A 27,124-nucleotide genomic window follows, 5' to 3' on the forward strand; every position below is an offset into this window, starting at 1 on the left:
TCTGGGTTATGAATCTGTCCCTCCAGCATGTCCTATTTATTTCAGTGCTGAGGTTCAAGTCTCTCGAGCGCGTAGCTCGATGGGATTTGGATTTTCTGAGGTGCAGCATGTCCATTAATTCCGGGTTGGACATGGCTTTATACGTCGGGCACAGATCGCCTCTGAGCAGGCAGTATGCCACTGAGTAGAGCTGGAGTTTCTTTAACCGGGCAGCATATGGCATCTGTTTGAGCCCTTTGATCCTCTTGGTGAGGTACGTTTGGGGTCTTTCCAGTTGCTGCAGGTGTCTGGTAAGGTACATCCCAAAAGGGGCATTGTACTCAATTATGGGCCTGATGAGGGATAAGTAAAGAGGCACAATGACCTCCCCTGAACTAGATGTGAATCCCTTCATAATTAGGTGGGCTATATAAAATGTTTTTCTAACCACTTTGGCCACGTGGTTGTCAAATGAGAGATTGCTATCAACTTGGGTCCCCAGGTCCCTAATTACTTGTTCTGTACTTAATGGATTACCACCTATGTGGTAATTTGTGGGCACTTTGTTTTTGCCAAAGGGGATGACTATACACTTTTTGGAGTTTAGTTTGAGGCCATGGCTCTGGCACCAGTTGTCTGTTTCTATAAGGCCCTTTTGGAGGATGCTTGTGTTGGCTGGAGAGTCAATTATGGCGCCCAGTTTGCAGTCATCTGCGAACTTGGTCAGCCACAGTCCTTCCGTGTTGGCCTGTACCTCCGAGAAATATATACCGAACAAGAGAGGTCCCAGGACTGAGCCTTGTGGGACGCCACTTGTAACTGGTTTGGAGTCTGACATGGCTCCAGCTATTCTAACCATGTGGGTTCTGTCCTTGAGCCAGTTTGCAACCCATCTAGTGACATAGGGGTTTATATTTAAGCTGGTGAGCTTATCTATAATGCCCGAGTGGGGTATTGTATTGAAGGCTTTTGCGAGGTCCAGGTAGGCTGTGTGGACCACCTTCCCCTCGTCAATGGCTTTGGTGACTGTTTCAAAGAAATCTACCAGGTTTAAGAGGCAGGATCTGCCCTTAACAAAGCCGAACTGGGTAGGATCCAGTGTCTGTAGGTCCCCAATATCTTTATTTATGAGGTCCATGATGATCCTTTCCATAGCTTTGCAGACCAAGCTAGTCAGGCTTATGGGGCGATAGTTTCCGGGATCCGTTGAGGCACCACCTTTGTGGAGAGGGACCACTGTTGCTGTATGCCACTCTTTGGGTACATATCCTGTAGTAAGGCTGAGACTGAACAGTAGTTTTAGGTTTGGGTTTAGCTCTTCTTGGAGTTCATGTAGGACGCAGCCCGGGACACCGTCTGGTCCCATTGATGTTGTGTTTTTTGCTTTGGAGAGGGCGGCTCTTACCTGAGCATCTGAGATGTCAGGGGGGCAGCACTCTGCTGGGATAAATATTTGCACTTTTGGTGGGGAGGGGGGAGAGAAGTTTGCGCTGAACCTGCCAGCTCGGATGTTGGCAATGTCTGTGGGTTCGATGTATTTTTTGTCATTTTGGACTAATTCTGAGCATATCTGGGAATTCCCACCAGGTTCCTAACATAACTAAAGAAAGCCTTGTAATTATCCTTAGTGTCCTGTGCAATTTTTCTCTCAAAGCTGGCCTTAGACGATTTTATGAGTGCCCGTAGTTTTTTTGCTAATACTGATCAGAGATGCCTTCCCTTTTTGGGATTTTGCTCTGTCATGTAGTAGCTTCCTCCTTCTATTGTATAGTTTGTTTATGGCTGGGGTCCACTAGACAGGACGTCTGCCTTTGGAGGATTGGGTCTTGGTTTTATTTGAGATTGCATGATCCATGCATTCCTGAAGGTGTTCATAGAATGCGTTTATAAAGGATTCTACAGTCTGGGCCGTATTTTCCACATGCCTGGGGGCTTTGAAGGATTCCACCTCAGTTTGAGGAGTGTGAAATTTGCTTTAGAGAAGTTTTTCACTGTGGTTTTCTGGGCAGGGGGTGGGGTCGGGATGTGAATATCCAGTGAGATTAGTTTATGGTCTGATCTTTCCAATGAGGGATACACTTCTGGTCTGGAGCATAAAGTCCCCATGTTGGTGATGATCAGGTCCAGTATGATTTCCCCTCTTGTGGGAGTGGTAACAAGTTGTTCCATAGCATTTGAGTTTATAAATTCTAGGAACCTTTGGGCTAGGGTGTTGGAGCTAGAGTAATGCTCCCAGTCTATGTTTGGGTAGTTGAAGTCGCCCAATATAATGGTGTTTGGAGAGACCTTCATATTTCCAGTGTTCTCTGGAAGGCCGAGTGGGGTTCCTGGGTTTGGGAGGGTGGTCTGTAGCAGGCTATAAACTGGAAGGCAGTTTTACCCACTGATGTCCTTCAAGGATGCATCTGCAGTCCTTACAAATGGGTTGTCCTGTCGTCAGGCAGCCCTTCGGTCGGCCGGATTCCAAAGTCTGGGTCTGGCCTTGGCTGGTGTTGCACTTCACCCGACGTCATAGCGGCAGTTCTTCCGGTATAAAGGCATCAGCCGACGCCATTTTCCTCAGTCTTTCTTGCTGCGTGGCGCCCGAAGCAGAAGCTGTTCGCAAGTGCCGGTCGGTCAGAACCAGAGATTACTACTACAAGTACCGAAGACTTCTAAAAAGCTAAGTACCCCGTTGGGGACTCTTTCTTGCCTCAGCCGATGTCAGAAAAAGTGAATAACTGTTTAACTTGTGGGAAACAAATACCTCATAAAGATTTCCACTCTTACTGCTTACCTTGCTTAGGCCCAGACCACGACGTAGCAGCTTGTCTAGCCTGTGCTTCTTTCAACCGGCGGACACTTAGACGCCGGTCGGAATTTGCTGAGGAGTTTTTCGGCTCCGAATTTGCTTACATTATGCCGTCGGATACTCCGACTACGCAAATTTCTAAAAAGCGCAAGGAAAAGGACCGACACTCGCGGTCCGCGGTTTCGGCCGAAACCGCGGTTAAGCCAACCGCGAGTGTCTCGGTTTCGGCTGAAACAGAGTCCACGGTTCTTCCTTCAGCTGAAAGCGTTCCTCCTACCGAGGCCTCATCCAGCATGGTGGAATCGGCTTCTGAAATACCACCCGCTCATGCAGGTTCTCAGGATTTATCTGATACTATCCCCTTGGATATTTCCACCCCTGCACATGGAGCTGCTAGGCCACCTGCATCTATGTCGATTAAGGCCTTTGCCAGGGCTAAAGCAGCAAAATCTAGCAAAACTGTGCCTGCTAAGACCCCCCCACACAGGCCTAGCTCTAGTTCACAAATGCTTAGTCTCGCAGAGGATCTCATTTCTTTGATCCGGGGATCCCAACCTCTCCCAGACAGGGCCTCTCACCCACCTCCAGAGAAGAGGCCTAGAGCAGAGCCCCCTGAGCCAGTTTCTACAGATAACTCCTCTGATGAATCAGATAATTCGAACCCTCCAGAGGGCCCTTTTTCTCCTTATGAGGACTCTGATGCAGAAGAGTCCATTCCTTCTGCCTCTCCGCCTGAGGAATTTTCCTTTGGGGAAACCTTGCATGCTATGAGGGAACAATTTCAATGGCAGGGCCAGGATTTTTCAGACTCTAGGAAAAGGCTTAGAACCTTTCTGCATTTGCCACAGCATAGGCCTCTTTAGCCATTCCTCCAGTACTTACTGTTGTGGATGATGCATTTAATGATGCTTGTACTGCTCCTGATTCTCTTCCTCCAGCCCCTGCTAAGCCCGATAGATACTACAGGGTTCCGGACACACATTATCATTTGTATAAGGCCCCTCTTGCAGATCCCGAAACTATCTCCCAGGGACCCAAGGCTGTAGCAGCTACCTCTGCCAAAAAAACCCTCCCCTCTGAAAGGGAATCTAAGGCCTTAGAGAGCTGGGGTAAAAAAGTTTACACTTCTGCTACTCTTTCAGCTAGAGCCTTGAACTGTCAATTCCACATGATTCAGTATCAGGAATTTGTGTTAGATCAGTTAACTAAAAATCTGTCCTCTGATGAACCATTAGATAAAAAAATCTGTTCAGGAAATGGTACATAACATTCAGCAGGTCAGTAATCATTCTTTAAAATGCGGCTATGATGCACTGGAGGCTTCCTTTAGATCAGCCATGACTGGCACAGTGATCAGAAGACATGCATGGTTAAAAGAGCAGTCCTTACCAGACCATGTTAAATCAAAGCTCCTAGATGCTCCCATGGATAAGCTCAATTTGTTTGGCTCCCCTGCACAGCAAGTGCTGAAGAAGGTGGAAGAGAAAGCAAAATCTGTCCAGACAGTCAAGGATTTCTTGCAGGTCCAGCCTTCAAGGTTTAGCAGGAACTGGCCTTCCAAGAATTGGTCCTTTCCAGACACCTCCAGAGCTCCGAGAGGCAGAAATAGGCACTCAAGAGGCAGAGGTCAATCCAGAGGTGCCTACAGGGGACGTCAATGGCAGGCTAACAACCAGCGAGGTACAGCCACAGATCCAGCCGCCACCACTTCCACAGGACAATCACAGTGACTTGGCTCTGGCACCGCCTACCAGGGAACAACTAGAAGCACCCTTAGGTGGGAAGCTAGCCTTATTTTCAGTAAACTGGCATTACATCACAAGAGACAAATGGATTTTACAGACAATAGACCAAGGTTACAGGTTTCACTTCCATACTCTACCAAGGAAGAGAGGAATGCCAAACCCAAGGCAGAAGCTCTACGACAAATAACTCACTTACTAAGGATGAGAGCTGTAGAAAGGGTACCATCTATGGAACAAGGGCAAGGATTTTACTCCAGACTCTTCCTGGTACCAAGAAAAGAAAACCAATGGAGACCTATTCTCGACCTGTCCGCTTTAAACACATACCTCATTGTTCCAAAATTCAAAATGCTGACCCTACAGCAGCTTCTTCCCATGCTGGGCAAGGAGTCTTGGCTGGTAACTCTAGATCTCAAGGAGACATACCTGCATGTCCCCATACGACCAAATTGCAGAAGATACCTCAGATTTCTTGCAGGATCAGAGCATTATCAATTCTCAGCATTGCCCTTTGGTTTATCTACTGCGCCCAGAGTATTCACGAAATGCCTGGCATCAGTAATTGCTCATTGCAGGCTTCAGGGAATTCAAATTTACCCTTACCTGGACGACTGCCTGTTACAAGCGGACAACAAAAACAAATTAACAAAAGGTTTGGAAAGGGTCATTCATCTACTACAAGCCCTAGGATACACAGTCAATATAAAAAAGTCAAGGCTGATACCATCCCAAAGGATAACCTTCTTGGGTACAGATTTAGACACAACAAAACAAATGGCATTCCTGACAGTAGAAAAACAGGAGCAACTCACTTTCTACTTCATGGCATTAACAAAGCAGAACCAGTTAACAGCAAGAAAAGTCCTGCAAGCTCTCGGTTACATGGCATCCTGCATAATATTAATTCCACATGCCAGACTACATATGAGAAAGTTACAGTGGTACCTAAGGAATTTATGGTCTCAGCACAAGCACAGCCTAGAAACTCAAATTCCAATAATTCCATGCCTGAAACAAGAATTCCAATGGTGGGCCCAGGCCTGTCAATCAAACAAGGGACTTCCCTTCCACAGCACTCAACCAAGCCAGACCATCACAACAGACGCCTCAGACCTCGGTTGGGGGGCACACATGCTGGACAAGTGCATACAAGCCTTATGGACTCAAGACCAGCTGCACCTACACGTAAATCAAAAGGAAATGCTGGCAGTAAAACTGGCAATTCAGGCATTCAGACCATTTCTTCAACAGGGTCAACTGCTGATAAGGACGGACAACACCACAGTTATGTGGTACATCAACAAACAGGGAGGCACACATTCATACCCTTTATGCCGGATGGCAATGGACCTCTGGAATGTGGCACTGAGCTTCAACATTCAGCTACAAGCAATTTCTGTGCCAGGAAAAGAAAATATACTAGCAGATATCCTAAGCAGAACTACCACGGATGCCCACGAATGGATGCTGCATCCGGACATCTTCAAAACCATTACAGGGAAATGGGGACTGCCAGAAATAGACTTATTTGCATCCCCACACAATCACCAACTGAAGAAATTCTGCACAAGGACGTACCACCCACTTGCTTGGAAAGTGAACTCCCTATCTTTCAGTTGGACAAACCTGACAGCATATGCATTCCCACCTCTTCCTTTGATGCACAAGGTGCTACTGAAGATCAAAGAAGACCGTCCAAGGATCATCCTGATAGCTCCAGACTGGCCAAGGCAACATTGGTACCCATTACTGAGGAGTATGTCTCGGGAACAAATATGGCCTCTGCCCCTAGTTCCCTTGCTGTTAACACAGAACAACTTCAAAACCCTGCATCCAAACCTGAAAACACTGCAGCTGACTGCCTGGAACATTGCATAAGACCAAATAACCCAGATTTATCTCAAAGGGTTAAAGACATTATCTTGGAGGCTCGCAGACCCTCAACAAGAAAAAAATTATTCAGCAAAATGGAAAAGATATCTCATTTGGAGTACTGCAAAAGGAGAGAATGTGTCACTGGTAAACATAGCTAACATCCTGGAATACTTGGCAGAGCTCCTCCACAACGGCCTGTCCTATTCTTCCATTAAGATTCATGCATCAGCTATTTCAGCAGAATACAACTTGGATCCTCCAGTATTCTCACATCCTCTGCTCAGGCAGTTTCTGAGAGGGATTAAAAATGTAAAGCCACCCAGGAAGCTGCCATTGCCAGCATGGGACTTGGACTTTGTGCTAGAAAAGTTGACACTCCCTCCTTTCGAGCCAGCAGCAACAGCATAATTACAGTACTTATCATGGAAAACTGCTTTCCTGCTTGCAATCACTTCAGCAAGAAGGGTATCTGAGCTACAGGCATTAATGGCAGTACAGCCCTTCCTGATCTTCCATCAAGATAGTGTCCATGAGAACTAATCCTACTTTTATGCCAAAGGTGGTCTCCAGGGTATCTTTAAATCAAGCTATCCACCTACCTACATTCTTCCCCAACCCACAAAACAGGGGAGAAAGACTGCTGCATACCTTGGATGTACATAGACAATTACGTTACTACCTGGACAGGACCAAGAGCAATAGAAAAACTGACCAGCTACTGGTAGCATATGCAACAGGAATGGAAGGAAAAGCAATTTCAAAACAGACAATCTCTAAGTGGATAGGAAATTGCATTAGATTTTGTTACTCCTACCATGGAAAGAAAACTCCAGAAAACATCAGGCCTCACTCTACAAGGGCTACAGCCACTACCACAGCTTTTTTACGAGGAGTGGCTATCAAAGACATTTTAGAGGCTGCTACTTGGAGCTCCGTGCATACATTTGCCAAGCATTATAATTTACCTTTATACTCCAGATCCCAAGCAGATTTTGCCACTGCTGTTTTGCAAGGGATCTTAACTACACCTTAATCTATTTCTCCTCCTCCCCCAGTTTGGCTATGGTATTCTACCCATTTGTAAGGACTGCAGATGCATCCTTGATGGACATAGTACAGTTTTGTACCTACCATAAATGTAGATGTCCGATAGGCATGCATCTGCAGTCAGCATTACCCACCCTCCTTCCCCTATGTGGTACTCCTAGGGTATTTGCCCATCTTGTAGCTAGCTGGGGGAATCTATTATGGTGTATTTGTTTGTATATATGTACATACATGCTTATTTTTTGTATGCTCTCTACTATTTGGAACCATTTGCATTTATCCAAATTTAGCCTTCCTAGAGGGCACCTGGCATCTGGGGCAAGAAACACTGAGGAAAATGGCGTCGGCTGATGCCTTTATACCCGAAGAACTGCCGCTATGACGTCGGGTGAAGTGCGACACCAGCCGAGGCCAGACCCAGACTTTGGAATCCGGCCGACCGAAGGGCTGCCTGATCACAGGACAACCCATTTGTAAGGACTGCAGATGCATGTCTATCGGACATCTACATTTATGGTAGGTACAAAACTGTACTTTAGTTGCACATGGATAGTCTCTGATGCTTCGTGCTGTGCCACCAACCTGGAGGTGTGGGTATCTTTGACGAATATTGATACTCCCCCTCCTTTTGTGGTTCGGTCCAAGTTTTGGTATGAGGTATAACCTGGTAGTGCTGGGGTGCTCTGTGGAGCCTTGAACCAGGTTTCTGTTACTGCACAGATATCGATGTTCTCCATGCTAAGGAGAGTTTCGAGTGTGTGCATCTTGAAGTTTAGACTTCTGGCGTTGAGTAGCATTACTCTTAGTTTCTTATCCCTTGTGATACCTATGGAGCTGGGTTTATCTTTTAAGCCTTGCCTAAAAAAGGCACTATGGGGATAGCAAGAGCCTTTGCCAATATCCGAAAGCCCAGGGGTGACAGATGCAAGCCGTCCCTAGCGAAACATCGTGGCTTGTCGAACATGTCATCCCAGGCTGACAGGCATTGGATCCCCTTTGAATGACACCAATACTTAAGCCAATTGTTGAAATTAATCATCTTGTCTTCATATTGTGGCATCATTCTTGGTGAGGGTAAGATGCTACTCAAGGTCAGGGTCGTACCGGCCTGGGCTACATGCTCAGAGAGCTCCTCTATGTCTCTTTTCATGTAGTCCAGGGAGGTACGTCTCACGTCATTCACACCAGCATGGACAATGACTGAGTCATATTTGTACTTTACTTGGAGTGACCTGAGTGCTTGCGTTATGTGGCGGATCCTAACGCCTGACAGGCAGCTCACCGTAACCTTCTTCTTGTTCAGCCTAGTGAGCAGGACGTCAGTGTGCCTGACTATAGAGTCACCTATTATAAGTGTATCAGGTGTGTTGTTTAGCCTTAAGGGCTGTGACTGTTCGGCACACTGGCTTTGTGAGCTATGTGTTGCACGTGTTTTGTTTTGGGGTAGCGGTTGCTTGGGTGTCTGCTTTGAAGGTCTCTGCTGCTTAGGCAGATTTTTATTTAGAGCTTCCGAGTATGTTTTTGTGTGTTTATGTGTTTGGTTTGCTGTCGTGGTAGGTCTATGTGAGACTGGAATTGTAGTGAGTGTGGCTTCCTTCTCCTCCTGACTGGTTATGCCAGTACTGAGTTGAGAGAGCTTAGCCTCCAGTTTGGCTATATGGTTGCATCTCTCACATGTGTTGGAATTTGTTGGGAGGAGGAGAGGGTTGTCTGTGTACATGAGGCAGTTGTAACATTGCCTCAAGATTCCCAGATTCACCAGCTGGACCGGAGAGGAGATTGACAACTGACCTTTGGACATGCTAGAGTAGTATTGGGAATTCCTTTATAATTGGAAAAAAGGGCCAATGGGGAACAAGGTACTCAAGGGGAGTTTGTGAGGGTGTAGTGCTTTTAATTTTTTAGTGCTGACTTGTATAATTGCTTCAGTGAGCAAGTGCCAGGTAACTTAAGTGCAATGTGTTACAGGTAACTTAAATGCAAAAACGACAAACAGTAACTTTCTTTCAAGTGAAACAAGAAAATAAGTACAGTAAGCAATGCAGATATCAATAAGGATCCACAGAAGCGCTGAAAAGCCGCGTTTTAGGTGGAATTAGCTTTTCAGGGAAATAAGCAAACAAACAACAAGCATACAAACAAAGCTAGATTCAGCAGGCCTGGATCTAGTCTATGCTACAGCAAACAAGGTGTACCAATTTCAGTAAGAAGCAGTTCAAATATGCAGGCACTATAAGCCTTTAACCAGAAATTCCCAGCTCAGAAGGGCAGAGTCCAGCCTCTCCTCCCACAAGAGTGCAGACCACGAACCTTCTTAATGTAAAATAACTGGCCTGAAGCCCAAGTGCTTAAACCAGAACTAATACACTTTTAGAATAACAGACACTGAGCCCTCAATCAGCAGTTCCCAACTTAGAAGGATGTAAGCTACCTGTCCTGCCACCACTGTGCAGGCCACAAACCTTCCTAATGTAAAACAACTGGTCTGAAGCCCAAGTGCTTTATCCAAAAGACTTAGAATGATCGCTACACTTTAATCAAGTTACTACCAAACAGTAATAAATACAATTGAATACTTTAAAGAATGCCTGGTTTAGTGCTCAAGTTATACAAACAAAGCTAGATTCAGCAGGCCTGGATCTAGTCTACGCTACAGCAAACAAGGTGTACCAATTTCAGTAAGAAGCAGTTCAGATATGCAGGCACTATAAGCCTTTAACCAGAAATTCCCAGCTCAGAAGGGCAGAGTCCAGCCTCTCCTCCCACAAGAGTGCAGACCACAAACCTTCTTAATGTAAAATAACTGGCCTGAAGCCCAAGTGCTTAATCCAAAAGACTTAGAATGAGTTATACTAAGGAGTAATAAATACAATTGAGTACTTTTAAGATAACGCAAAAGCAAAATAAAGTAGGAAGAAACACAAATACAGTAAAAGCAGATACATTTTTTTTTTTTAGTGGAAAGAGAGAAAGGAGTAGCAGAAACTAAGCTGATTGGCCTTCTCAAATGTTCTCCCTGTACTGGGTAGAATGAGGTAATGACACTAGACTGGGAGGAGGGTCCCAGATCAGATTTACACTAGGGACCGGCAACTGCAAAGCCACCAACTATAAAAACACTATACCAACAGCGAGGGAGGGTGGGAAACAAACTGCAGAAATGTTTCTCACAGCTGAAAAGCAGCAGTGAGCATTTAAATGAAAGTTTTAAACAGCTAAAGGAGCCTCTAGAAAAAAGAGTTTTAACTGCAACAAGTTATCAGAAACAAACAACCCAACAGATGCTTTTTAAAAGTGGACAATTTCCAGTTAATATCTCACACACAGTGAAACTAGCTAGAAAAATACACAGTACACAAAGTGCTATAAATAACAAAGAAATAAAGAACAAAAATAAACAAAAACAGGATACTTAATGTTATATATTATAGCTCCGAGTTTCCTCAGTGTCTTTCCTTCGATCAGTTCAATGTGAAAATATTTAGGGGGCTACCACCTATGTGGTAGTTTGTGGGTACTTTGTTTTTTCCAAAGGGGATGACTGTGCACTTTTTGGCATTTAGCTTGAGGGCCCTGGTTTTGACACCAGACATCTGTCTCAGTGAGACCCTTTTGGAGGATGTCTGTGTCAACCAGAGAGTCAATTATAGCCCCTAGTTTGCCGTCGTCTGCGAACTTGGTCAGCCATAGTCCTCCTGTGCCTGCCTGTACCTCTGAGAAGTATATGCCGAATAGGAGGAGTCCTAGGACTGAGCCCTGGGGAACACTACTTGTAACTGGTTTACAGTCAGACCTAGCTTCCGCAACTCTTACCATATGGGTTCTGTCCGTGAGCTAGTTGGCAACCCATCTCGTGATGTAGGGGTTTTTGTTAAGGCTGGTGAGCTTGTCTATAATACCAGAATGGGGAATGGTGTTGAAGGCCTTTGCGAGGTCTAGGTAGGCTGTGTGGACCATCTTTCCCCTTGTCTATAGCCTTGGCAACTGTCTCAAAGAAGTCCACCAGGTTTAGGAGGCATGGTCTGCCCTTAACAAAGCTGAACTGGGTAGGGTCCATTGTTTGGAGTTTCCCAATGTCTTTGTTAATGAGATCCATGATGATGGACTCCATAGCCTTGCTGACCAAGCTAGTCAGGCTTATAGGATGATAGCTCCCGGGGTCTACTGTGGCTCCACCTTTGTGTAGTGGAATAACCGTTGCTGTGCATCACGTAGCCTGTGGAGAGGCTGAGTTTGAACGGTGTGTTTAGGTGAGGGGTTTAGTTAATCTTTGAGTTTGTGTAGGATGCAGCCTGGGACACCATCCTGTCCCATTGATGCTGTGTTTTTGGCTTTGGAGAGGGCTGTTTTAACCTGAGTGTCTGTGATTTCAGGAGCACTACATTCTTCTGGTATGGTTATGAGCCCTTTTGGGAGTGAGAGGGGGTGAAGCTTGCACTGAACCTGTATGCCAGGATGTTGGTGATATCAGTCAGTTCAGTGTATTTTGTGCCATTCTGCACTAACTCTGAGCAGATCTGAGAATTGCCACTTAGATTCTTGACATAGCTAAAGAATGCATTGTGGTTATCTTTGGAGTCCTTGGCAATTTTTCTTTCAAAGCTAGCCTTGGATGATTTTATGAGGGATCGTAGTTTCTTGCTGATACTGATCAGGGATGTCTTCCCTTCCTGGGATTTTACTATTTTTTTCTGTACTAGTTTCCTCCCTTCTATTGTATAGCTTGTTTATGGCAGGGGTCCACCAGACTGGTTTCCTTTTCTTAGAGGAGTGATTCTTGGTTTTGCTTGGGATAGCACGATCCATGCATTCTTGTAGGTGCCCATAGAGTGCATTAGTAAAGGATTTTGCAGCTTGGGCAGCATTATCCTTTAGCATGGGGGATTTGAAACTTTCCACCTCTGTCTTAACGTAAAGTTTGCTTTTGAAAAGTTTTTCACGGTGGTTTCTTTGACTGGTGGTGGGGGCAGAATGTGGATATCCAGAGTGATTAGTTTATGGTCAGATCTAAGCAGTGAGAGGTTGACCTCCAGTGTGGAACACCGGTTGCCCATGTTGGTGATGAAAAGGTCCAGTATGTTGCCACCTCTGTTGGGGGTGTTGACCAGTTGATCCAGGGCGTTTGAGTTTATAAATTCTAGGAAATATTGGGCAAGGGAGTTAGTACTTGAGTAGTTCTCCCAGTTAATGTTTGGGTAATTGAAATCACCCAATATTGGTAACACCTTTATGTTTCCCAGTGTTTCCAGAAATGCGGAATGGGGGTCCTGGGATATGGTGGATGATCTGTAGCAAGCTACAATATGAATTGCAGTTCTGACCGTTGTTAGTTGCACGTGGATGATCTCTGAAGCATCGTGCTGTGCCACTAACCAGGAGGTGAGGGTATCCTTGATGAATATGGATACTCCCCTGCCTTTTATATGTCGGTCCGGGTTTTGTGGCCGAAATGTATGGTATGAGTTGTAGACTGGTAGTGCTGGGGTGCTCTCTGGAGCCTTAAACCAGGTTTCTGTTACTGTACATATATTGTTTTTCTCCATACTGAGGAGTGCCTCGAGTGCATGCATTTTGTGGTTTAGACTTCTGGCATTGAGTTGCATTACCCTCAGTTTTTTGTTACTTGTGCTATTTACGGCGGTGGGTTTGTCTTTTGAGCCTTGCCTAAAAAAGGCACTTAATTTTCTTTGTAAGAAACCTTAAGGGATTTCTGCATAGAAAAGGAGGGCTTGGATTTGTACATACCTTTGGGGGAGAGGGGTCTTGGGTTCTTTTAAAATATATTTGTCAGCCATAGCTACCTATTTACAAATATATACACCTCTTTCTGTACATTTTGTGGTCAGACGGTTTTTAAAGGCTGCCCTTCACATCAAGCCACCAGGAAAGCCTATTCCACATTCTTGGGGCCTTAGTTATGTCTTAGAAAAAATAATTATTTCTCCTTTTGAACCAGCTGCTTCGTCTTCTCTAAAATTATGTACATAAAAGACTATTTTGCTAGTGGCTCTTGCTTTGAATTACAAGCTCTTATGACTTCTTTATTTCTGATTTTTTACAGGGACATGGGGTCACTGAGAAATACCCCTTTTTTATGCCTAAGGTTGTCAGTGAAATGTCCTTGTATCAATTTATTAACTTGTCTACTTTATTCCCCCGTCCTGAAGGTAAAGGAGAATTCTGCATTTGTTGGATTTTCATAGACAACTTAGATTCTTGCAAGACAAAACTAAGGCTATCGGAAAATCTTATCAGCTATTTATTTCTAGTGAGCATAAAAAGCCAGGTTGCCCTCTTTTACCAAACAGACTTAACTAAGGAAATCCACCGGGAGATATCTCTTTCTATTACTACTTTCATGGCAAATTCCTTCTAGGCCACATCAAAACTCATTCTGTTTGGCTTGTTGCCTCTTTTGTTGTGTTTTTTTTTTTGTTTTTTGTTTTTTTTTTTTTTGTTTCATGGATCTGGATTCAGAAAACATTTTAGAAACAAGTCATTCTTCCATTCTCATCTTCATCAAGCATTACAAAAAAACAGATGCCTTATGTTGAGGTCCAGAACTGGTTTTGCCAGGTCAGTCCTTCAAGGGATGCTGGACTGTAGTTCATGACTTCTCCCAGATGATCTAAAAGCTTTGGGACTCTTCTCATATGTCATTAATTGTGCAGCAGTGGTCATATGAAGGACATAGTGCAATTATGTATGAACTTGCCATAAGAGTAGATGTCTGAATTGATTACTGTTACAGTATCTGCACCCCCCCCCTCCTTTTTGGCCAAGGTGGACCTCTCTCTTTGCTGACACAAGTCTTCTTCCTTAGCCTTTTTTTGCCTCACTTCATTTCTGTTTGGGACAAGAAAGTTCTGAGGAACGTCAAATTTGTACATCCCTCATGTACCAGCACACTTTCTCATACCTGGGTCATGAGACAGACATACAGCACAAGATGAAAATGCTCAAGCATTGGTATACTGAAAGGATTTATGGTGTGGTTTACTATGCTTTCCATGTTGTCAACAGTACTGCAACAGCAATCAGTTCTGACTTCTACTGTTATGCTAAGATGTCCTTCAAGGATGCATCTGCAGTCCTTACAAATGGGTTGTCCTGTCGTCAGGCAGCCCTTCGGTCGGCCGGATTCCAAAGTCTGGGTCTGGCCTCGGCTGGTGTCGCACTTCACCCGACGTCATAGCGGCAGTTCTTCGGGTATAAAGGCATCAGCCGACACCATTTTCCTCAGTCTTTCTTGCCGATTGGCGCCCGAAGCAGAAGCTGTTCGCAAGTGCCGGTCGGTCAGAACCAGAGATTACTACTACAAGTACCGAAGACTTCTAAAAAGCTAAGTACCCCGTTGGGGACTCTTTCTTGCCTCAGCCGATGTCAGAAAAAGTGAATAACTGTTTAAATTGTGGGAAAGAAATACCTCATAAAGATTTCCACTCTTACTGCTTGCCTTGCTTAGGCCCAGACCACGACGTAGCAGCTTGTCTAGCCTGTGCTTCTTTCAACCGACGAACGCTTAGACGTCGGTCTGAATTTGCTGAAGAGTTTTTCGGCTCCGCTTTTGCTTACATTATGCCGTCGGATACTCCAACTATGCAAATTTCTAAAAAACGCAAGGAAAAGGACCGACACTCGTGGTCCGCGGTTTCGGCCGAAACCGCGGTTAAGCCAACCGCGAGTGTCTCGGTTTCGGCTGAAACCGAGTCCACGGTTCTTCCTTCGGCCGAAAGCTTGCCACTTACCGAGGCCTCATCCAGCTTGGCTGAATCTGCTACTGAAATCCCACCTGCTCCTACAGGTTCACAGGATTTATCAGATACTATCCCTTTGGATATTTCTACCCCTGCACGTGGAGCTGCTAGGCCTCCTGCATCCATGTCGATTAAGGCCTTTGCCAGGGCTAAAGCAGCAAAACTACCAAAACTGTGCCTGCTAAGACCCTCTCACAGGCCCAGTTCTAGTTCACAAATGCTTAGTCTAGCAGAGGATCTCATTTCTTTGATCCGGGGATCCCAACCACATCCAGACAGGGCCTCTCACCCACCTCCAGAGAAGAGGACTAGAGTAGAGCCCCTGAGCCAGTTTCTTCAGATGGCTCCTCTGATGAATCAGATAATTCAGACCCTCCAGAGGCCCCTTTTTCTCCTTATGAGGACTCTGATGCAGAAGAGTCCATTCCTTCTGCCTCTCCGCCTGAGGAATTTTCTTTGGGGAAACCTTGCATGCTGTGAGGGAACAATTTCAATGGCAGGGCCAGGATTTTTCAGACTCTAGGAAAAGGCTTAGAACCTTTTTGCATTTGCCACAGCATAGGCCTTTAGCCATTCCTCCAGTACTTACTGTTGTGGATGATGCTTTTAATGATGCTTGTACTGCTCCTGATTCTCTTCCTCCGGCCCCTGCTAAGCCCGATAGGTACTACAGGGTTCCGGACACACATTATCATTTGTATAAGGCCCCTTTTGCAGATCCCGAAACTATCTCCCAGGGACCCAAGGCTGTAGCTGCTACCTCTACCAAAAACCCCCTCCCCTCTGAAAGGGAATCTAGGGCTTTAGAGAGATGGGGTAAAAAAGTTTACACTTCTGCTACTCTTTCAGCTAGGGCCTTGAACTGTCAATTCCACATGATTCAGTATCAGGAATTTATGTTAGACCAGTTAACTAAAAAACTGTCCTCGGATGAACCATTAGACAAAAAATCTGTACAGGAAATGGTACATAACATTCAGCAGGTCAGTAATCATTCCTTAAAATGCGGCTATGATGCACTGGAGGCTTCCTTTAGATCAGCCATGACTGGCACAGTGATCAGAAGACATGCATGGTTAAAAGAACAGTCCTTATCAGACCATGTTAAATCAAAGCTCCTAGATGCTCCCATGGATAAGCTCAATTTGTTTGGCTCCCCTGCACAGCAGGTGCTGAAGAAGGTGGAAGAGAAAGCAAAATCTGTCCAGACAGTCAAGGATTTCTTGCAGGTCCAGCCTCCAAGGTTTAGCAGGAACTGGCCTTCCAAGAATTGGTCCTTTCCAGACACCTCCAGAGCTCCGAGAGGCAGGAATAGACGCTCAAGAGGCAGGGGTCAATCCAGAGGTGCCTACAGGGGACGTCACTGGCAGGCTAACAACCAGCGAGGTACAGCCACAGATCCAGCCACCACCACCACTTCCACAGGACAATCACAGTGACTTGGCTCTGGCACCGCCTACCAGGGAACAACTAGAGGCACCCTTAGGCGGAAGCTAGCCTTATTTTCAGTAAACTGGCATTACATCACAGGAGACAAATGGATTTTACAGACAATAGACCAAGGTTACAGGTTTCACTTCCATACTCTACCAAGGAAGAGAGGAATGCCAAACCTACCTCCAAATCAGAAGACAGAAGCTCTAAAACAAATAACTCACTTACTAAGGATGAGAGCTGTAGAAAGGGTACCATCTATGGAACAAGGGCAAGGATTTTACTCCAGACTTTTCCTGGTACCAAGAAAAGAAAACCAATGGAGGCCTATTCTCGAACTGTCCGCTTTAAACACATACCTCATTGTTCCAAAATTCAAAATGCTGACCCTACAGCAGCTTCTTCCCATGCTGGGCAAGGAGTCTTGGCTGGTAACTCTAGATCTCAAGGAGGCATACCTGCACGTCCCCATACGACCAAATTGCAGAAGATACCTCAGATTTCTTGCAGGGTCAGAGCATTATCAATTCTCAGCATTGCCCTTTGGCTTATCTACTGCGCCCAGAGTTTTCACGAAATGCCTGGCATCAGTAATTGCTCAGTGCAGGCTTCAGGGAATTCAAATTTACCCTTACCTGGACGACTGCCTGTTACAAGCGGACAACAAAAACAAATTAACAAAAGATTTGCAAAGGGTCATTCATCTACTACAAGCCCTAGGATACACAGTCAATATAAAAAAGTCAAGGCTGATACCATCCCAAAGGATAACCTTCTTGGGTGCAGATCTGGACACATCAAAACAAATGGCATTCCTGACAGTAGAAAAACAGGAGCAAGTCCCTTTCTACTTCATGGCATTAACAAAGCAGAACCAGCTAACAGCAAGAAAAGTCCTGCAAGCTGTCGGTTACATGGCATCCTGCATAATATTGATTCCACATGCCAGACTACATATGAGAAAGTTACAGTGGTACCTAAGGAATTTATGGTCTCAGCACAAGCACAGCCTAGAAACCCAAATTCCAATAATTCCATGCCTGAAGCAAGAATTCCAATGGTGGGCTCAGGCCTGTCAAACAAGCAAGGGACTGCCCTTCCACAGCACTCAACCAAGCCAGACCATCACAACAGACGCTTCAGACCTCGGTTGGGGCACACATGCTGGACAAGTGCATACAAGGCTTATGGATTCAAGACCAGCTGCACCTACACATAAATCAAAAGGAAATGCTGGCAGTAAAACTGGCAATTCAGGCATTCAGACCATTTCTTGACAGGGTCAACTGCTGATAAGGACGGACAACACCACAGTTATGTGGTACATCAACAAACAGGGAGGCACACATTCATACCCTCTATGCCGGATGGCAATGGACCTCTGGAATGTGGCACTGAGCTTCAACATTCAGTTACAAGCAATTTTTGTGCCAGGAAAAGAAAATATACTAGCAGACATCCTAAGCAGAACTGCCACGGATGCCCACGAATGGATGCTGCATCCGGACATCTTCCAAACCATTACAAGGAAATGGGGACTACCAGAAATAGACTTATTTGCATCCCCACACAATCACCAACTGAAAAAATTCTGCACAAGGACGTACCACCCACTTGCTTGGAAAGTGGACTCCCTATCTTTTAGTTGGAAAAACCTGACAGCATATGCATTCCCACCTCTTCCTTTGATACACAAGGTGCCATTGAAGATCAAAGAAGACCGTCCAAGGATCATCCTGATAGCTCCAGACTGGCCAAGGCAACATTGGTACCCATTACTGAGGAGTATGTCTCGGGAACAAATATGGCCTCTGCCCCTAGTTCCCTTGCTGTTAACACAGAACAACTTCAAAACCCTGCATCCAAACCTGAAAACACTGCAGCTGGCTGCCTGGAACATTGCATAAGACCAAATAACCCAGATTTATCTCAAAGGGTTAAAGACATTATCTTGGAGGCTCGCAGACCCTCAACAAGAAAAAATTATTCAGCAAAGTGGAAAAGATATCTCATTTGGAGTACAGCAAAAGGGGAGAATGTGTCACTGGTAAACATAGCTAACATCCTGGAATACTTGGCAGAGCTCTTCCACAACGGCCTGTCCTATTCTTCCATTAAGATTCATGCATCAGCCATTTCAGCAGAATACAACTTGGATCCTCCACTCTTTTCACATCCTCTGCTCAGGCAGTTTCTGAGAGGAATTAAAAATGTAAAACCACCTAGGAAGCCACCATTGCCAGCATGGGATTTGAATTTTGTGCTAGAAAAATTGACACTACCTCCTTTCGAACTAGCAGCAACAGCAGAATTACAATACTTATCATGGAAAACTGCTTTCCTGCTTGCAATCACTTCAGCAAGAAGGGTATCTGAGCTACAGGCATTAATGGCAGTACAGCCCTTCCTGATCTTCCATCAAGATAGAGTGTCCATGAGAACTAATCCTACTTTTATGCCAAAGGTGGTCTCCAGGGTATCTTTAAATCAGGCTATCCACCTACCTACATTCTTTCCCAACCCACAGAACAGGGGAGAAAGACTGTTGCATACCTTGGATGTACATAGACAATTACGTTACTACCTGGACAGGACCAAGAGCAACAGAAAAACTGACCAGCTACTGGTAGCATATGCAACAGGAATGGAAGGAAAAGCAATTTCAAAACAGACAATCTCTAAGTGGATAGGAAATTGCATTAGATTTTGTTACTCCTACCATGGGAAGAAAACTCCAGAAAACATCAGGCCTCACTCTACAAGGGCTACAGCCACTACCACAGCCTTTTTACGAGGAGTGGCTACCAAAGACATTTTAGAGGCTGCTACTTGGAGCTCCGTGCATACATTTGCCAAGCATTATAATTTACCTTTATACTCCAGATCCCGAGCAGGTTTTGCCACTGCTGTTTTGCAAGGGATCTTAACCACACCATAATCTTATTTCTCCTCCTCCCCCAGTTTGGCTATGGTATTCTACCCATTTGTAAGGACTGCAGATGCATCCTTGAAGGACATAGTACAGTTTTGTACCTACCATAAATGTAGATGTCCGATAGGCATGCATCTGCAGTCAGGATTACCCACCCTCCTTCCCCTCTGTGGTACTCCTAGGGTATTTGCCCATCTTGTAGCTAGCTGGGGGAATCTATTATGGTGTATTTGTTTGTATATATGTGCATACATGCTTATTTTTTGTTTGCTCTCTACTATTTGGAACCATTTGCATTTATCCAAATTTAGCTTTCCAAGAGGGCACCTGGCATCTGGGGCAAGAAACACTGAGGAAAATGGCGTCGGCTGATGCCTTTATACCCGAAGAACTGCCGCTATGATGTCGGGTGAAGTGCGACACCAGCCGAGGCCAGACCCAGACTTTGGAATCCGGCCAACCGAAGGGCTGCCTGACGACAGGACAACCCATTTGTAAGGACTGCAGATGCATGCCTATCGGACATCTACATTTATGGTAGGTACAAAACTGTACTTTCTTAAACAGCTGCAGTTTCTTTAGTATGTTTCCAAGCTTTTCCTCACTGACCTTACACTTGTTTTTAAAGTGCATCTTTCTGCCTGTCTGCCTCTATATCACCTCACCTCTCCCAGCACCACCATCACCTGTCAGGCAACTTATGAAAGGCATTGTACATGTTATACCTCCTAGGTGGACTGTGGTTGGTGCCAGTCTGAGATTTCAAGTTTATTTGTTTTATTTATTTATTTAACATTTGCTTACCAGGAAAGTCTGACTTGGAACAAAGCCAATTTTCAGCTGAGGCCTAGGGAGAAATGCTCCATGTGCATGTCTTTGTAATGTGGGAGGAGACTGGAGTATCCAGAGGAAACCCACACCAATGCAGGGAGGACATGCAGACTCCACACAGAAGGTACCCCAGCCGAGAATCGAACCAGAGAACCTCTTGCTGTGAGGCGGCAGTGCTACTGCTGCACCACTGCGCCATTTATGTTGGCAAACTAATCTATCCTTGATGACCAGTGTCATAACAGAAGTGCCCCTGGACCGGGTAGTCCAACTACCAGTCCTCGTTTTCAAAGCTTTAGTAAAAGCGAAAATCTCATGAATTCCCAAAGTGTTCACAAGCATTGTAGATTTTACTTGGACAAGAATGAAGAGTGTAGAGAAATAAGATCAGCTATTTGTGGTCTTTGCTAAATATTAGAAATGGTTGCCTGTCACCAAACAAACTATGTCTTCTTCAATAGTTGATTTTATTATTTTCTGCCATAAAACCCATAGTAAACCTTTACTAGGAAGATTAAGTTTACACGCCACCAGAGCCACAGTTGTTATTACAGCTGCTTTTGTGAAAGAGGTTAATGTTCTGCACATACTGGAGACACCACATGGTCCTCAGTCACTTACATTCTTCAAATGTTACAGGTTTGTCCTAATTTGAAGGCGAAAGCAGTGTTTGCCTCAGTCATTCTGAAAAATGTTGCTCTTCTCTGTAGCCATGTAGCCGCCAAGTGAATCTTCTGTAATGTGATGACTGCAACAGTGGCCCACATGAGGAGCACAATGCCAATGTCTTTTTGGCCAGTTTTGCAGACCTGATTCCCTTCGTCCACTTCCCTGTACTGTCCAAGTAATGGGTGAGTACCTTTTCCCCTTGTCTCTCCTTACTGAGGTTAAGTCCAAGCCACTTTCTGTTGCTGCTCAGGATGTCCTTCAAGGATGCATCTGCAGTCTTTACAAATGGGTTGTCCTGTCGTCAGGCAGCCCTTCGGTCAGCCGGATTCCAAAGTCTGGGTCTGGCTTCGGCTGGTGTCGCACTTTACCCGACGTCATTGCGGCAGTTATTCGGGTATAAAGGCATCAGCCGACGCCATTTTCCTCAGTCTTTCTTGCCGCGTAGCGCCCGAAGCAGAAGCTGTTTGCAAGTGCCGGTCGGTCAGATCCAGAGATTACTACTACTGAATACTACTTCGAAGACTTCTATAAAGCTAAGTTCCCCGTTGGGGACTCTTTCTTGCCTCAGCCAATGTCAGAGAAAGTTAATAACTGTTTATCTTGTGGGAAACAAATACCTCATAAAGATTTCCACTCCTATTGCATACATTGTTTAGGCCCAGACCACGACGTAGCAGCTTGTCTAGCCTGTGCTTCTTTTAACCGACAGACGCTTAGACGTAGCTCGGACTTTGCTGAACAGATTTTCGGCTCCGATTTTGCCTACATTATGCCGTCGGATCCTCCGACTACGCAAATAACCAAAAGCGAAAGAAAGGACCGACACTCGCGTTCCGCGGTTTCGGCCAAAACCGCGGTTAAGCAAACCACGAGTGTCTCGGTTTCGGCTGAAACCGAGCAAGCGGTTCTTTCTTCAGCCGTTAACTTGCCTTCTACCGAGGCCTCTTCTATCCTGGTAGAAATGGCTTCTGAAATCCAACCTTCTGTTGCGATTTCACAGGATTTATCAGACACCATTCCCCTAGATATTTCTACCCCTGCACGTGGAGCTGCTAGGCCTCCTCCAGCTATGTCTATTAAGGCCTTTGCCAGGGCTAAGGCAGCCAAAGCATCAAAGCCTGTGTCTGCCAAGCCCCCCTCTCACAGGCCCAGCACCAGCTCCCATATGCTTTCTTTGGCAGAGGATCTCATCACTTTAATTCGTGGAGCCCAGCCTCATCCAGACAGGGCCTCTCTCCCTCCTCCAGAAAATAGGCCTAGAGCAGAACCCCATGAGCCAGTAGCCACAGATGATTCCTCTGATGACTCAGATCATACAGACCCTCCGGAGGCTTCTTATTCTCCTTATGAAGACTCTGATGCTGAGGAGTCCATCCCTTCAGCCTCTCCTCCTGAGGAATTTTCCTTTGGGGAAACCTTGCATGCTATGAGGGAACAATTTCAGTGGCAGGGCCAAGATTTCTCAGACTCTAGGAAAAGGCTTAGGACCTTTCTACACTTGCCACAGCATAGGCCTTTAGCTATACCTCCAGTCCTATCTGTTGTTGATGATGCATTTAATGATGCCTGCACTGCTCCTGATACCTTACCTCCGGCTCCTACTAAGCCCGATAGGTACTACAGGGTTCCGGACACTCATCACCACTTATATAAGGCTCCTTTTGCAGATCCAGAGACTATCTCCCAGGGCCCTAAAGCTGTAGCAACTACTTCTTCTAAAAACCCCCTCCCCTCTGAAAGGGATTCCAGGTCCTTAGAGAGATGGGGTAAAAATGTTTACACCTCTGCTACTTTGTCAGCTAGAGCTTTGAACTGCCAATTTCATATGATTCAATATCAAGAGTTTATGCTTGACCAGTTGACTAAAAAGCTGTCCTCAGAAGAATCTATAGATAAAAAGTATGTTCAAGAAATGTTACATAACATACAGCAGGTTAGTAATCATTCTTTAAAATGTGGCTATGATGCACTGGAGGCTTCCTTTAGATCAGCCATGACTGGCACAGTTATCAGGAGGCATGCATGGTTGAAAGAACAGGCATTACCAGACCATGTCAAATCTAAGCTTTTGGATGCACCTATGGACAAGGTCAATTTATTTGGTGCCCCCACAGCAGGTACTAAAAAGATGGAAGAGAAAGCAAAATCTGTGCAAACTGTGAAAGATTTCTTACAAGTTCAACCTCCCAGGTTTAGCAGGAACTGGCCCTCCAAGAATTGGTCCTTTCCGGACTCCTCTAAGGCACAAAGAGGCAGGAATAGGCGCTCTAGAGGCAGAAACCAATCCAGGGGTGCCTACAGGGGTCGCCAGTGGCAGGGCAACAACCAACGAGGCACGGATACAGCCACCACCACTACAACAACTCAATCACAGTGACTTGGCGGTGGCACCGCCTACCAGGGAACAACTAGAAGCACCCTTAGGCGGAAAGCTAACATTATTTTCAAGAAACTGGCACTGCCTTACAAGAGAAAAATGGATTTTGCAGACTATAGACAAAGGTTACAGGTTCCATTTCCATACACTACCAGGAAAGAGAGGAATGCCAAACCTACCACCTTCTCAAAGGGCAGAAGCTCTAAAGCAAATATCTCAATTATTAAGAATGAGAGCTGTGGAAAAGGTACTATTTATGGAGCAAGGGAAGGGATTTTACTCCAGGCTCTTTCTGGTACCAAGAAAAGAAAACAAATGGAGACCTATTCTAGACCTGTCTGTTTTAAACACATTCCTCATTGTCCCAAAATTCAAAATGCTGACCCTACAGCAGCTTCTTCCCATGCTGGGCAAGGAGTCTTGGCTGGTAACTCTAGATCTCAAGGAGGCATACCTGCACGTCCCCATAAGTCCAATTTGCAGAAGATACCTCAGATTTCTTGCAGGATCAGAGCATTATCAATTCTCAGCATTGCCCTTTGGCTTATCTACTGCGCCCAGAGTGTTCACGAAATGCCAGGCATCAGTAATCGCTCATTGCAGACTTCAGGGAATTCAAATATATCCCTACCTGGACGACTGCCTGATACAAGCGGACAACAAAAACAAACTCACAGAAGATTTACAAAGAGTCATTTACCTGCTGCAAGCCCTGGGATATACAGTCAATACAAAAAAGTCAAGGCTGATTCCATCCCAAAGAATAACCTTTCTGGGTGCAGAACTGGACACATCAAAACAAATGGCATTTCTAACTGCAGAAAAGAAAGAGCAACTTCCTCTCTACTTCTTGGCATTAACAAAGCAGAGCCATCTAACTGCAAGAAAAGTGCTACAAGCTCTAGGCTTCATGGCATCCTGCATAATACTGGTACCTCATGCCAGGCTGCATATGAGAAAGCTACAGTGGTACCTAAAGAATTTGTAGTCTCAGCACAAGCACAGCCTAGAAACCAAAATTCCAATGATCCCATGCCTGAAGCAAGAGTTCTTATGGTGGGCTCAGGCCTGTCAATCAAACACAGGACTGCCCTTCTGCAAAAGTCAACCAAGACAAACCATCACGACAGATGCCTCAGACCTCGGTTGGGGGGCACACATGATGGGCAAGTGCTTTCAAGGCCTATGGACTCAAGACCAGCTGCATCTGCACATAAATCTAAAAGAAATGATGGCAGTAAAATTGGCAATCCAGGCATTCAGACCTTTTCTCCAAGAAGGGCATTTGATGATAAGGACAGACAACACCACAGTTATGTGGTACATCAACAAACAGGGAGGCACACACTCATACCCTCTATGCCGGTTGGCACTGGACCTATGGGATGTGGCTATCAGCTACAACATTCAGTTACAGGCAATTTATGTACCAGGGAAGGAAAACATTCTAGCAGACATATTAAGCAGAACTACAACAGATGCCCACGAATGGATGCTGCATCCGGACATCTTCAAAACCATCACAAGAGAATGGGGATTACCACAAATAGACTTGTTTGCATCCCCTTTCAATCACCAGTTAAAGAAATTCTGCACAAGGACTTACCACCCACTTGCTTGGAAGGTGGACTCCCTATCCTTCAGTTGGAAAAGCCTGACAGCATACGCATTCCCACCACTACCTTTGATGCACAAGGTGCTTCTCGAGATCAAAGAGGAATGTCCGAGGATCATTCTGATAGCCCCAGACTGGCCAAGACAACATTGGTATCCACTTCTGAGGAGCATGTCCCGGGGACAAATATGGACACTGCCCCTGATTCCATTACTGCTGACACAGAACAACTACAACATTCTGCATCCAAACTTAAAAACTCTGCAGCTAACTGCCTGGAACATTACATAACAGCAATTAACCCAATTTTATCCCAAAGGGTTAAAGACATAATCCTGGAGGCTCGTAGACCATCAACAAGAAAGAATTATGCAGCAAAATGGAAAAGATATCTCATCTGGAGTACTGCAAAGGGGCAAGATGTGACACTGGTGAACATAGCCAACATCCTGGAGTACTTGGCGGAGCTCTTCCATACAGGCCTGTCCTATTCCTCCATCAAGATACATGCATCAGCTATTTCAGCAGAGTACAGCTTGGATCCTCCTGTCTTCTCGCATCCTCTGCTCAGACAGTTTCTGAGAGGAATCAAAAATGTAAAACCTCCCAGGAAACCTCCATTGCCCGCATGGGACTTGAACTTTGTGCTAGAAAAACTGACTCTTCCCCCTTTCGAACCAGCAGCAACAGCAGAATTACAATACTTATCCTGGAAGACTGCTTTCCTGCTGGCAATAACTTCAGCAAGAAGGGTCTCTGAACTACAGGCATTAATGGCAGTGCAATCCTTCCTAATCTTCCATCAAGATAGAGTGTCCATGAGAACAAATTCTACATTTATGCCTAAGGTGGTATCCAGAGTATCTTTAAATCAGGCTATTCACCTTCCTACATTCTTCCCCAACCCACAGAACAGGGGAGAAAGGCTCTTACATACCTTGGATGTACACAGACAATTACGCTACTACCTGGACAGGACAAAAAACAATAGAAAAACTGACCAGCTTCTGGTAGCATATGCAGCAGGAAAGGAAGGAAAACCAATTTCTAAACAGACAATCTCCAAATGGATAGGAAATTGCATTAGATTCTGTTACTCCTACCATGGAAAGAAAACTCCAGAGAACATCAGGCCTCACTCCACAAGGGCTACAGCCACTACCACAGCTTTCTTACGAGGAGTGGCTACCAAGGACATTATAGAGGCTGCTACTTGGACCTCCGTGCATACATTTGCCAAGCATTATAACTTACCTCTATACTCTATATCCCGTGCTGGCTTTGCCACTGCTGTTTTGCAAGGGATCCTAACTACACCATAATCTCTTCTCATTTCCTCCTCCCCTAGTTTAGCTATGGTATTCTACCCATTTGTAAAGACTGCAGATGCATCCTTGAAGGACATAGTACAGTTTTGTACCTACCATAAATGTAGATGTCCGAGAGGAATGCATCTGCAGTCAGGATTACCCACCCTCCTTCCCCTCTGAGGTACTCCTAGGGTATTTGCCAATCTTCAGCTAGCTTGGGGGGGATCTATTATGGTGTATTTGTTTGTATATATGTACATGCATGCTTATTTTATGTGTTTGCTCTCTACTATTTGGAAACTTTGGCATTTATCCAAATTTAGCCATCCAAGAGGGCACCTGGCATCTGGGACAAGAAACACTGAGGAAAATGGCGTCGGCTGATGCCTTTATACCCGAATAACTGCCGCAATGATGTCGGGTGAAGTGCGACACCAGCCGAAGCCAGACCCAGACTTTGGAATCCGGCCGACCGAAGGGCTGCCTGACGACAGGACAACCCATTTGTAAAGACTGCAGATGCATTCCTCTCGGACATCTACATTTATGGTAGGTACAAAACTGTACTTTTCTCAGGAAGGGTAGGTGTCTCAGGCCATGGCCAAGCCTTGGTTTTGATAACATGAGACCTGGGCTTACAGGGAAACCTGTAGGCGTTCACCTGTATTCTGAGGGAAAACGAGAGAAAAAATGAAGTGCAGGCAGATGTTACCACATACCAGGTATATAAGGATGTGCAAGATGAAGGTGATGTCAGTCCAA

The 27,124-nt window shown here is 45.3% G+C and overlaps 1 protein-coding gene across 6 annotated transcripts in view; it reads left to right on the top strand.

Annotated features, from left to right (window-relative positions):
• Positions 1–27,124, top strand: part of ZMYND11 (zinc finger MYND-type containing 11) — a 1,778,022-nt gene that overhangs the window by 971,932 nt on the left and 778,966 nt on the right. The gene's annotated exons all lie outside the window — the stretch shown is intronic.

Source organism: Protopterus annectens, chromosome 3.part0 (genome assembly GCF_019279795.1).
Source record: "Protopterus annectens isolate FY-2018-M chromosome 3.part0, PAN1.0, whole genome shotgun sequence".
Lineage (NCBI taxonomy): Eukaryota > Metazoa > Chordata > Ceratodontiformes > Protopteridae > Protopterus > Protopterus annectens.